The following is a 14055-nucleotide window of genomic DNA, read 5'->3' as shown; positions in this document are numbered from 1 at the left end:
TGTACACGTTCAAGTATTGCTAGTATGTTGCAAGTTATGTAAGCCTTGCTAGTTCGAAGCACGGATCACGTGTTTGATCACGTTAATGCTTTGATTTTCGCCAGAAACCTGAAAACACGGTAAGCGTCCCGTCTCAGTGATTCTGATTACTCCAGCATGTGGTGGTGGTTAAAGCAACCTATGATGCAACGCAACTCGCAACCCAAAGTAAGTGAACTGAAAATTACCGTCATGTAATAATGTGGCTTATTGTGTCAATTTGTCAAGTTGGCAAACCGCGGCAACCCGGGTATAGGTATTATATATATAATATTGATGTAGGTTGTTTTTAATATAAAGGTATGAAACGAAGGTGGGAAATCAGCGAAGTGTCCAATCCTTTACAACTAAAGGAAACACCATTATGGTTGGGATAACAGCGACGGCTAAATCCTTTAAATACAGAACATGCATACCAGGTGGTATATCCGCGACAGGTAAAACCTTTGATAGTAAACGTAAAAGAAGCAGGTATAACAGCGACAGGCAAATCCTTTAGTATACAACGTATAGGTGGTAGCAGTAATGCCAGCAACTGGTAAGACCTTTTACGTAAAACGTAGGGACAGGTAGTGAATTTATCAGACACCATTGCTTAAAACCTTTAGTATCAAACATCAAAATGGCAGCAAGAATACTTACGAGTGATAAAAACCATTGATATCACACGTCGAAAAAGAAGGGGGAAATGTTGCTTCCTTAAAACCTTTAACACATTGGCGTACCTTAGATTGCGGTATATCCAACGAAGTTAATATGTTTCTGTAAGGAACCATGTTAAATGCTGTCAGTAAATCAGCTGCAACTCCGTGATTTCGTTCAAAACGTAATTAGCATTGGGGGTTTTACCTCGGGCACGTGCTGTTTCGCGCGCATTCCTTTGGACCATGCCACTGTTTCGCGCGCATTCCTTTGGACCATGCCACTGGCATGGTCCAAAGGAATGCGCGCGAAACAGCACGTGCGAAAGAATTTCACACTTACCAGTTTTAAAGAATTTCACACTTACCAGTTTTCACACTTACACTAAATTTCACACTTACGGCATGATGCCACCAAACTGGTAAGTGTGAAATTTGAGATGTGAAACTTTGTTACTGTGCTGTGATAATATAAATTTCATTGTGGGTATCTATACTTCAGCATCTGATTTATAGAGAATTCTTACGCTTGTTCTGACGGCCGGCATAAACGGCAATTCGAGGTACAGTATGCTTACAGAGATTGGGTAGTAATGCTGTGGAGCACCACTAGTGATGATCACTTTTCTCCCCTTAGCAATGGAGCCACCAAAGAAGCGACCCAGAAGGATCAATGTGACTCTGCCATCACACAAGTCATTTGTGTGGGAAAGCCCATATAATATGGAGGGAAAGATAACTGTATCACTAACGAATGAGGTTGGAGATGGTGCAAGCAATAGAGTGTACGTAGGTACAATGAATTGTAGAGAATTTGCTGTTAAGAAGTTGAAGGGTTATTCTTATAGTCACTTGTAAAGTCATACGAGCAATATTTGCACATGCATGATCATCCTAAAGTAGCCAAAATATATGGTCTCTGCCCCCAGTCTGGCTATGTAATTATGGAGCTTTGTGAAAAGAAACTAGGAGATGAGGTTGTGCATTCACTTGAAGACTTAATGGTTATTTATGGAAATGAAATGCCTCTTGATTTATCAATTATTGCGCTGACTGACATCATTGAGGGGGTTGGCTTTCTCCACAGTAATGGCATAATACATGGAGATATTAAGCCATCAAATGTTTTTGGTAAATGGGTTGCATCATGATGAGTTTGTTTTTAAGCTTACTGACTATGCTAATGTTCCAACAGCCCCACAACGTTCTTCTCATTCTACTACGATGAAGCAATTAATGACACCCGGTTACATGTCACCAGAATTGCTTTCAAATGGTGCATTTCCACTGAGACCTAACAAGGCTTCTGACATATATGCATTTTCCATACTTGCCTATGAGCTAGTATGCTGCAAGCCTGCGTGGTGTAATGTTTCTATGGCATTAATTGACAATGTTCGGCATGGGTTACGGCCTGTGTTTCCCACAAATGTAGACACAACACTTTCTGGCTTAATCAAAGAGTGTTGGTTGCAGGATCCAGAAGCAAGGCCTAATGCACTAGCAGTATTGAAAGTTTTAGAAGACTTCTTTGATGCGAGGCAAGAGTATAGTGTGCATGATTGCCCTGATAGTGATAACTACATAGATGAGCCAGATGTGAATATTACTGATTTTGGTGCTAGTACTTATCAGTCTCAACAGTCACATGAAGCACCAAGCAATTCTATCTCTCCTCACAGCTCACAACCATCATTGGCTCCTTGCGTTATAACAGAATTAGAATCACTAAAATCTAAACTGAAGGTGACACAATACAAAAATTTTCAAGTAGCTGCTATTGAAGCATTGCAGGGTGGAAAAGATGTCATTGTTGTGCAGCCGACAGGTTCTGGTAAATCTCTCTGTTACGTTGCATCAGCCCTTATGAACCCTGGTAAAATAACAGTAGTTATTGAGCCACTGATAGCAGTTATTACAAACCAAATTCAAAATTTGAAATTAAAGGGGATAGATGCATTTGCACTTGGCGGTGCTGCAGGAAAAAAACAGCCAAATGAATTTTCGCAAAGTGTTAAGGAACCCATGTGATAGTGAGAGGCCTCTCATTGCATTTTGCACCCCTGAATATTTATTTGGGACACCAGCAAATGGACGCTACCAGGCAACCATCGGTCAGTTCAGTGCATTAAAAGACAAAGTAGATGATTTGCATCTCATAGTTTTGGACGAAGCCCACAAGATTTTAGATAGATTGCCATCATATCGACCAGCATTTGATGGCATTAAAAGATTGAGACAATTGGAGTGTAAGCTCCTTGCAATGTCTGCTACTCTGACAGAAGATCAAATACAAATTCTTCAAGCAGATTTTTTACACAGCGATAATTGTGTTGTACTAACTGAAGGTGTGCATCGGAAAAACCTCGTGTTGCATTTAAGACGATACAAAAGACAAAAGCCTCTTGCGTTAGATGACGATGCCGAGATAGATTCAGTAGATGATGCTGAAAGGGATAATAGTGATTCACTATCAATCGAGTCATCATCTTGGTCAAGAACTGCACAAGACATCGTAGAAGTTCTAGATTCGAATGTTACTGTAGTGTACCTAGACTTTGTAAGTGATGTTGAACAGATGACTGAATTGCTAAAAAAGAATAAGACTACTACATTGAAGTACACAGGCAATGTGCGATTTGAAGAAAGAGTTTCAGTAGAGAAAAGATTCTTAAAGGGGGATGCTTCTGTGCTGGTGGCAACTGAGTCTTACGAATTGGGCGTTGATAATCCTAGGATTACTCAAGTTATCAGAATTGGTTGTCCTCTTTACTTCAATGAATGTGTTGATGACAAACGTTTAGGTTTGTGGGTCAAAGAAGCACTTGACCGTGCAATAGATGGGGATGATAAGGTGGCACATGAAGATAAGAAGCGTGAGATGATTCGTAATTATGTTGAAGCTTGGCGATTTATTTACAGTGTTTATCACGGTAAATGTTTGTCTTGGGTTCTCTCATTTTTTTATGGAGGTGCAGGTGATACAGAACCTCCCACCTGCTTTGTATCGAATAGTCCTCTATGCATGATATGTAAGGCATCAGATATGCTTTGTGAAGAGTGTTGTGATATTAAGGACTACCTGTGCACACTACTATCTGCTGTGCAACAGCTTCACAATGCAGGGTTGAGCACTGTAACTGAAACTTTGTTAGTAGGTGTTTTGATGAAATCAACAAGTCCATATATATGTAAGTGCCTGGAGTCTATAGATAATGAACTCGTACCTTGGGGTTGTGGTATGGTGATAACAGATACTCCAATGTCAAGCTTTTCATGGTGCAAAGTATTATACGTTGCTGTTCATCTCTGCCTACTAGATCTTTCTTTCACATTTCGACCTTTTGAAAACCATTATGAAGTACATCGTCGATACATGGTTTGCCCTAAAGGAGAAGAGTATTTAGAAAGGCCTACACAAGTGATGTCATTGAATCCATCTTGTACTGTGATTGAAAAGATACTGGCCAGTTCACAGGATATCACAATTAGTCTAACCAAGAACTCGCAAGCAAGAGGAATGCAGGTGAAGCCTAGGTTGATGAACATTTTTGAAAAGCAGATGTGGCAACCAGGTGACGCAGACCAGTTAAAATTCCTTGGGTTTGGTACAGTATTAACAGAGAATGAGATTTGTTTGTACTTCCCTGAAGTGCAGAATTCCCCACATGCCACCTCTGATCCTCACTATCTGCTTCATTGCCTTCAGCTATCTCGAATCCAGGAAACAGTTAAGGAATTAGAAGTAAATCTGGATGGAATAAGGAAAACTCTTTTGATGAACAGATCCTACTGTTCTGGGGTCAAAATATGTGCAGGAGAAGGATGCGATTATATTGTTTCAACCAAACAAAAGATAAATCGTTGTGAGGAGCATCCTACCATGGCTCTCCAACCAAGTGGTCCATGTTGCTGCCACATTGTATACATTTACCCAAAACAACTGGATGGAGATGGTAGACGATGGTTTGTTGCTATGAATACAGGAACTGGCAACACCATGCATAACCACGCTGCACCTTCAGAATGGAAAATTTCTCCTAGAGTATTAGCAGATATTTCTAATGCCGTTTCTCACAATCTGTCAGTCACACCCAAAGAATTACAAAAAGGGGTTGGAATGCCATATCGTCCAATGGAAGCATCTTTGCCTGCAATAAATTTAGACAGAATGAGAGCAGCTGTGAAAAAAGTAAGGAAGGAAGTAGAGAAAATAGATAATGATAAAGTCAACCCATTTAAGATTATTGCATCATTCCCTGCCATAAAAGCAAGAATAGATAAACAGTGCACAGTCTTGGAAAGCAGAAGCAAAGAAATTGATGAACTGATTGGAGCATACCAACTTGATGGAGACAATGCATATCAATTTACAAGAGACAGGAGATACACATTCTTTCAGTCACCCTTTCAATTGTATCATTGGTACAAGGCAGATGCCTTGTTCGTTGACGTTGATTATACTGGGAATCATCATTTCCCTTACCTTTTTAATGTTGTATGTTTTAACAACAATACAAAGGGTTATATGGCATGTGGCAGGGTGCTGATGAATCACCAAGATGGCGAGTCTATAGGAAAAGCTTTGTCAGTGCTGTCTGCTAATATTAAGCAAGCTTTTCCAAGGTATGAAATGACAAGTGCTCATAAGGAAATCCTTTTAGATTTTGCAGAGGGAGAGGCTAATTCCTTTCGAGAATCCTTTGGTATGGAAATCAATGTCCTGGACATTTTGAAGACATTTTTAAGACAGGAGATAGTCAAAACCCCATTTAAGTGGATTTGGATTGTGTATGTGTGTGCTGGGTGCAGTAGCTAGGCTGCTACTGTCAGAGAAGCCTAAATGCAATGTAGCTATTCGGGCAAAAATCAAGGTGCGGTCATTGTGAATGTATCTATTTACTATTGAACGGTAGCTGATGCTCTCAATGTTAATAAAAATAGCTTTGAATTCGATATAAGTAACTATTTGATTTGCACGTGCTTCACATGTGGTCGAATTTAAGATTGGGATGGCTGAGATGTAAATTGAGCTTCTCTTTGTTGAGGTCTGCAATTATGTGCATTCGCGGTGCCAGGTCCAGTTTTCGCTGCTGAGGCACCGATTGCTGTGCAGGTCGCTGAGGCCCATATTTAAGATAATTTGTTTTTGTTTATTATGTACTGTTTTATCTCATGTGATTAATTTGTAAAAAAATGGAATTTAAGATTGCACGACAGAGGAGATTTTGGAGTTTTGTAATTCACAGCCAATAAGGACTAAGCCAAATATCTGCATACATTTTGAGAGTATAAGAGTTGCTCTTTCATATCAAGTATAGAAAGACTTGATCAGCTTCAAGCATTACGAGCAGTGCCACTCGACCAATAATACATAATTTTGTCCGAGAATAGACAATAAGCTTATGCGTACCGTAATATTCCTAATTCTCTCGTGACTTTAGTGACGTCATAGCTTTACTTTACTGAATGGCGGAAGGCGAACAATCGTACCGGTCCTGGACTGTGGATCAGCTGAAGGCCTTTTTGAGAGAACGGCGAATACCCTTAGCTGGAAATAAGGCAGAACTGGTTAAAAAAAAGTGGCTGATACTGTTTATACTGATTCGTTAGAGGAGGAAATCGGAGCCACTTCGTTTCAATGTGTTCAGTACGCTCCTCCACCCAGCTTTAAACAATTACCAAGTGATGGGTGGACTAGTGATGATTTCCCATTGGTGAGTGAAAGTGGTGTTACTGGATACCTTAAGGCAAGGGGAGGGTACACAAAGAACTTCAGAACTGGTGTGCGTTTGTGCCAGTGTAGCCATTTGTTTGACTTACAAATGGTGAGGTCTGGTAGCTTTAGTTACATCAAGGCCAAATGTCGACCCACCATGCGTAAGGACACCCCCATTTTACCGTTTATTCACAAAGATAATGGACGGAAAACCTGTTGCTGCCAACTGTAAATGTCCTACCGGTGAAACCCAGACCTGTGTTCATGTTGCTGCTTTGCTGATCACACTGACTGAAATAACTCCACAAACATGCACAAGCATGAGGTGTGCTTGGTCCAGGCCTACACAAGGTGGAAATTCATCTTTTGCTGCTGACTTGGATTTTGGAAAATCGTCAGTGGTTGGCTATGTAACGTACACTGGTCCTGTGCTAGACGTGAATGACTTGCTACAACAACTGGAGAGTACTGGATGTGATACAGGAATTCAACATTACTATAAGCAAGAAGAAGATAGGTCATTACAGTCCGTTCCTCCACCTAGCTCCAATCCGGTGTTAATTGATCCACTCGACAAGTTACTTGATATCGCTGCCACCAGGGAGGTTTCTGTTGATGACCTTGTTGAGGCCTTAAGACCAACAGCTGAAGAAGTGGAGTTGATTCAGTCTATGAGCGTTGGCCAGCGACACAACCCACTGTGGTTTGATGCGAGACAATGGAGAATAACATCCAGCAATTTTGGAAGGGTTTGTAATAGAGCTTTCAGGCAGTTGTATCCACCTTCATTGGTGAAATCTCTGCTAGGAGATTATGGTATTCCCCATACTGCTGCTTTGCAATGGGGATGTGACCACGAGACAGATGCTATTCAGTAGTACATGCTACTGAGTGGTTCACAAGTTGAGGAATGTGGAGTGTTTCTTAGTGAACAGTTTCCATACCTGGCTACATCTCCTGATGGCATAATTTCTTTTGGAAATGGAAAGTTTGGTGTGGTAGAAGTCAAGTGCCCTTACAAACATCGCAAAAATTCGATCGAAGAGGCTTGCAAGGACCCTAGCTTCTGTTTGTTCAACAAAGATGGTCAAATAACTCTTGATCATAGACATGACTATTACTATCAAGTAACAGGCCAACTTGCTCTGACAAGTGCAGAGTTTTGAGACTTCGTAGTGTGGACAGAAACAGACATTCACTTTGAACAGGTTAAGCTTGATGTTGAACTGTGGGCAGAGATGGAGGATAAACTGTCACATTTTTACTTGACTACACTGGGTGTAGAAGCTTTAGACAGGTTATGTAATATGTAGTGTGTCTTATGTAACATTATCAAACTGATGTCATGAAAGTACAATAAAATTATTTTGTGTCAGTAATACACTATTCTATCAAAGTATCCACTCTAACAATATGTAACAGTACCTATAGTCATGACAATAAAAAATATTAATAGCTATAATTATAAGTTACTTGATCAGCTTTTGCATTAGATTACACAATGCACCAGCTACAATTACCATATCATCCACAATCTTCTTGTTGACGCGATTACTTAATGTTTCAGATAAAATTTTGTATTCTTTTAACCTTCTGATGGCATTCTCTACTCTAATTCGTGCACTGGCAATTGTCCGAGATTGCATACCTTCCTGTGCTGTAAGACGGCCTTCACTTAAGAAACTTGGAATAGTCAAAAAACATCGTTTCTGAGCAAAAAGATCCCGCACATTGTAGCCTTTATCAGCAAGAATTCTCTGGCCTGGTTTCAGTTCATCCAGTAATCCACTATGCTGTACAGTAAACCGATCACTGCTGTTGCCATATATATACAAACACTCCAGTAAAAGTGTCTATGCCAACTAAATACTTTACAGTGGTATGACTTTTATAATCACTGTATGATGACTTTTGTGTTACTAAGTTACTTGGTCTTCGTATAAAAAATTTCAGTTCCATCAATAATGGCTACAGCGTTTGGCAAGAAATTGTAGGGGTGATCAGTCGGGCCAATAGTTGTTTGTGGCCATTTAATAAGTAATTTCAGCTAAGCTTTTAGCATTGGTATCCACTGATTCAGAATATGGGACACTGAACTTTGCTCAACCTTAAAGCGACAAGCTAAATCATTTTGTGAAAAATTGCAACAAAGTCTCATCATTACTAAAAGCAACTTTTGAGAAGGAGCGAGTTCATCAACTGCTCCTTTTTTTCCTTACTATAGGATTCATCCAAGTCAACAGACATTCAAATACCTTCCGAGGAAGCCCAGCATACATTGTTACTTGATAGTCAGTAAGTAGACTCAAATTTAGTCGCTGTACACTGCTGTTAAAAGTCTCAATCTTTTGTTTTAATACCGCGTTCTCTGCATGTAGCTCATTGTTTTCTTGCTCTAGCTGAGCACACCTAGCAACAATGCTTGCAACATCAAGTGAGGTATGATTAGGTGGCTGCATAACTGACAAACTTACTCTCACAGTAGGTTCATCAGCAATATCCAGTTGAGCAGCACTACTTGAGGCTGTACTAGAATCTTCAATACCAAGACTATACAATTGTGGACGTGCAGGGTCCAGATCAGTAGAGCTTACACCAATTGTATCTGGCGGAGTATCCAAGTCTCCAGTAGGTTGATCAGTAGAATTACTTCCAATCACAGCAGGCTCAAGGCACAGCTCAGCATTACGTAGCTGAGTACTACTTGAAGTTGTACCTGTGTCTTCAGTATCACACTGTGGCTGTACAGGGTGCAGATCACTAGCTATAGAGCTTAAACCAGCAGTATCTAGCTGAGTATCCATGTCTCCAGTAGGCAAACTAGCTTGATAAGCAGAATTACCTTCTCTTAACAAATCAACACTTGGATCAGTTTGCAGCAAAACATCGTCTTCATCAATGGTTGTTTCCTGTATGTTTTCTTCTGCACTCGTATCTCTTATACTTACTCTCCTTTTCTTTGATTCTGGAGGAGCAGCAGGTGTATTGGGCTTCTTAAAGTGCACAGGAACAAGATTTCTGTTTCCCCTGCTAGGTCCTACAAAGTCCATATAATGCACGTTGCAAATAACCGCTCCTGGGATGCTTTCCACCTGGATTGTTCTGGACCTTGCCTAGTAGTGTTAATTCTTTGTATAACAGCTCACTTGGTTGGCACAGGCATCTTGCTGATTGTGTGCAGGGTTAATAATTCGGGCTTAGGGCAACAACTGAACTGTAATTCATGGCATCCACAGAGCCGATTTCCGGAAATATCCTCCACGCACCTACCTTTCCTGTTGTAACAGCCCCAAATACAACATTGTCGGTTAGACATCCTGTGTGGTTTCTCTAGTTTCCGAGTTGCAAATAATTGCTTCGATAGCCGTTCACCGTCAAGGTTTTATTGTAAAATAATTCCTTCGCGTTTTTAGACCATGCATATCGTCTATTGAGAACATTCGGACAGGTCACTTTTGCAGCTCCTGCAGCCAGACGAAAAAAGCTGCAGGTCTGAAATTTTACATGCAAGAGTTTATAGCCTAGACCTCTCCAAAGGCACAGTAAGAACAGAAATTTTCTTTGCGGGTTTAAAGAAAAATCGCGTCCGAACCTATGGTGGTCGAACATCGGTGGCTTACTCTACTGCGGTATGCCAAAAGGCACCTCTCGGGTAGAAGTTACGTCGAACAAAAAAAAACGAAAAATCAAGCCCGTAGTCTTAGCCGTTATCGAGTTACGCTTGTCTGAAGGAATCAGTCAATCAGTCGGGCAGTCAGTAGAAAATTCCGTTAAATAAATTTTTAAAATTCTGTAGCAACTTGTTGAAGAGAGAATAAACGTCTTAATGATTAAGACAAAATATACATTACAAGCATACAGGGGCCTAGACACAGGGGTACCATGTGCTGATGGATCAGTACAGGAGCCCTGGCAAGACTTACATTAACTAAAGGTAAATTAAATTACAATACACACAAAAAAAAAAAAAAAAAAAAAAACTATATCTACATATATGTAATACTTAAAGTTTACCTAAGGTGGTCTAAAAGATCCCAGCCCGGGGAGGCTCTAGAATTAAAAATTCTGTAAGAACAGGACACAGCAATGCGAGCTGCCTGCTCAAACAAGGATCTTATGGTTTTCTTTGGCACTTCACAAGCAGTAGCCATTTGAGCAATTGTTTCTGGCAAAAAGTGGCCTAAACAACCAATTTCAATTGGAACAAGATTGACAGTTAACCCAGAAAGCTGGAGGTCATATTGCAAGGTGCTATATCGATCTTCCTTTCTAGCTCTAGCAGCAAGAAGATGTTGCTGGGTATTAGTTGGTACTGTCAATTCGAACAAGCAAATGGAATCATTAGAAACCAATACCAAGTCAGGCCTGCTGAGGGTGGAGGAAAGATTGGTTGGGATGGTACTAGGGGGGCTGGAACTAGCTAGATAACCTGGAAGGTCAGCGTAAAGTTTGAATGTTTCAGGTAAATGCTGTTGGAGCCCATGAACAAGGACCTGTAAAACTGAATCATGTCTCCAGGTATACCTGCCTTGATCTAGAGCAGCAGGACAGCCAGTCAAAATATGGTTTGTTGTGGGTTGAGGAGCTTGAAGCATTTCGGGTCGATCTGAAAGTTTGTTTGAGCTTAGTTTTACCTAACCAATACTGCCTCATCGTTGTCAGGGGAAATTGAGGCTGCTTTTTGGGTAATGTTATTTCGTGGGTCACCAACCCTACTTTACGGTATTTGTTCTTGGTGGTCTAAAGCAAAGGATATAGAGTAAGCCACCAATGTTCGACCACCATCGGTTCGGACGCGTTACACCTGCAAAGAAAATTCTGCTCTTGCTATGCCTTTGGAGAGGACTAGCCCATAAACTCTTGCATGCAAAATTTCAGACCTGCAGCTTTCTTAGTCTGGCTGCAGGAGCTGCAAAAGTGACCTGTCCGAATGTTCTTAATTCTCAGACAAAAATATGTATTATCGGTCGAATGGCACTGCTCGTAATGCTTGAAGCTGATCAAGTTTTTCTGTGCTTGATATGAAAACGTAAGTCTTATACTCTCCAAATATACGTAGATATTTGGCTTAGTCCTTATTGGCTGTGAATTACAAAACTCCAAAATCTCCTCTGTCGTGCAATCTTAAATTCCATTTTTTTACAAATTAATCACATGAGATAAAACAGTACATAATAAACAAAAACAAATTATCTTAAATATGGGCCTCAGCGACCTGCACAGCAATCGGTGCCTCAGCAGCGAAAACTGGACCTGGCACCGCGAATGCACATAATTGCAGACCTCAACAAAGAGAAGCTCAATTTACATCTCAGCCATCCCAATCTTAAATTCGACCACATGTGAAGCACGTGCAAATCAAATAGTTACTTATATCGAATTCAAAGCTATTTTTATGAACATTGAGAGCATCAGCTACCATTCAATAGTAAATAGATACATTCACAATGACCACACCTTGATTTATTCCCAATTAGCTACATTGCATTTATGCTTCTTTGGCAGTAGCAGACTAGCTACTGCACCCAGCACATATATACACAATCCAATCCACTTAAATGGAATTTTGACTAACCCCTGTCTTAAAATATCAAAAATTTCTCTCCAAAATGTCCAGGACATTAGCCAGATCAAACACTCTAATAGAACAGCCACCTATTTTTACAATTGGAGCAGTTAAAAAATCTGAGGGCCACGCCCAGGCATATTCACTTCAATAAGACTATATAAATGTGAATTTCGTTGATTACAACGCTTAAAACCTGATTAAATGTGATAATAAATTGGCTGATCATTATATGTGACTGTCTCAGCAAAAAAACCGACTTGTTTGCACAAGCATGAGTATTGAGAAAATCGAAATTTAGAAGTAATCCGTAAAATTACGCATGCTACAAAAAAAAAAAAAAAAAAACTACGCAAATTTTTATCGGGTCAGTATATACTCGAAGAAGGAAGACTCAAATTGATTAAAACAATATATCATCTTATTCGCCTATTCATGGAGAGTTCGAAAAGTTTTGTTTCGTTTCTCCAGCTCTAACGGTATTCGTGTCACGTGCGTTTGTTTACGATGCGGTAAACGTAAACAAGATTGTCATCGTTTCTTCTAACAAACCGCCTTCATATCCGTGTGCGCAAGTATCTACAGGCAGTGGTGGAGGAAGTAGTTGACATGAGGGGGGGCTGGGCTGACCCAGACTTATTTCTATAGTTTGGTAAGGTGAGACCAGGTCACAACCAACTGACGAGCTTTCCACCTCACCAGCTACCATTTCTAACTGATAAACTACATAAAATCCTTACATAGCTCGCTACACAGTGACTACTTTATTAGAGTGACTGCTCTATTAGAGTATCTCGATCTTTATCACGGTTTTCAGCCCCACTCCAAGAAAGATAAAAAAAATTTTTTTAAATAACGTGACGCCACGCTTGGCTAGGGTCTTTCTCTCTCCGTAAAAGAAGAGTCTGAGACCCGGGATTTGCGTTACTAGTGATTTTCTGAATTATCTAACATCACACAGTAGAATCTACTAGTTGAAGACAGTTGGTTTTAAGGATATCACCTATAGGGAAGCACTATTTGGAATGCCTAAGACGAAGGGAAATGGCGCGAAGGCCAGAGAGAAGAACAAGAAGGCTCCGGGTAAGCCCTACGAGGTTCCTACGCCAAGGCCTTCCGTTTCTCAGAAGGACGCTGATCAGGATGAGTTATATACTTGTGATAAGTGCAAGGGTTCTAGTGAGTATGTTCTACAGTGTGAATGTTGTTGTTCGTGATTCTGCAATGTATGTTGTGATATCCCTGAGGATCTCTTTAATGGTATCTCTGGTATCAAGAGCCTCTACTGGTTTTCTACTGGCTGTGATGGCTCTGTAATGGGTATTATTAGTAAGTCCACTGGCAATGGCTCCATTGGCGAGGTTATTGATTCTGCCATTCATAAATCACTGGACAAAGCCATGGGCCAGTTTATCGAAGTCCTAACAGAGAAAATAAAACAATTTCAACAAGCTATTCAGACGTCTATACCTACTGTGGAAGCTATGGATGCTTCTGATGTTCCATCCGGCTCAGCTCCGGATCCGATTCCAGCTCACCAAAGTGTTGTTGCAGCAGTTGATGACTATTCTCGGACACCATGTATACTCGGACACTCGTTCTCGTACACTGCTGGACGGAATCCTACGACAATTGGTGTGGACATACGTTGCATATAGCCTAACTATACCTCCACGTTTGAGCCAAAACGCTTGTTTGATTGTTGTGTTAGACCACATCAAAGTTGTTTCTCGAAATCATATATTCTCGGACAAAATTCAAGTATTGTCGGACACCGGTCAGTAATCCTACATCAAATATTTTAAAGACTTACCACCAACACCATCTGTTAGGGCTGTTCATTAGCTATCAGCAGAGCCATAGTTTATTTCTTTCTATCTCATTTGCAGGAAGCTGTGATCGGAAATGTGCGAGTGTGTTACCACCTCTATTCTCGGACACGAACTATCAGCTGGTTCTCGTACATGGTTATACCAAATCGTACAAAAATTATTGTGGAAATAGTTTACACATAGCCTATCTAAACCTCCAAGTTTGAGCTAAAAAGCTTTTATGGTTGGCTAACTAGAGCGAATTAAAGTTTCCACGAG

This window comes from Dysidea avara, chromosome 1, assembly GCF_963678975.1.
Source record: "Dysidea avara chromosome 1, odDysAvar1.4, whole genome shotgun sequence".
In the NCBI taxonomy this organism is placed as follows: domain Eukaryota; kingdom Metazoa; phylum Porifera; class Demospongiae; order Dictyoceratida; family Dysideidae; genus Dysidea; species Dysidea avara.
Note: the sequence above shows the minus strand (reverse complement) of the source record.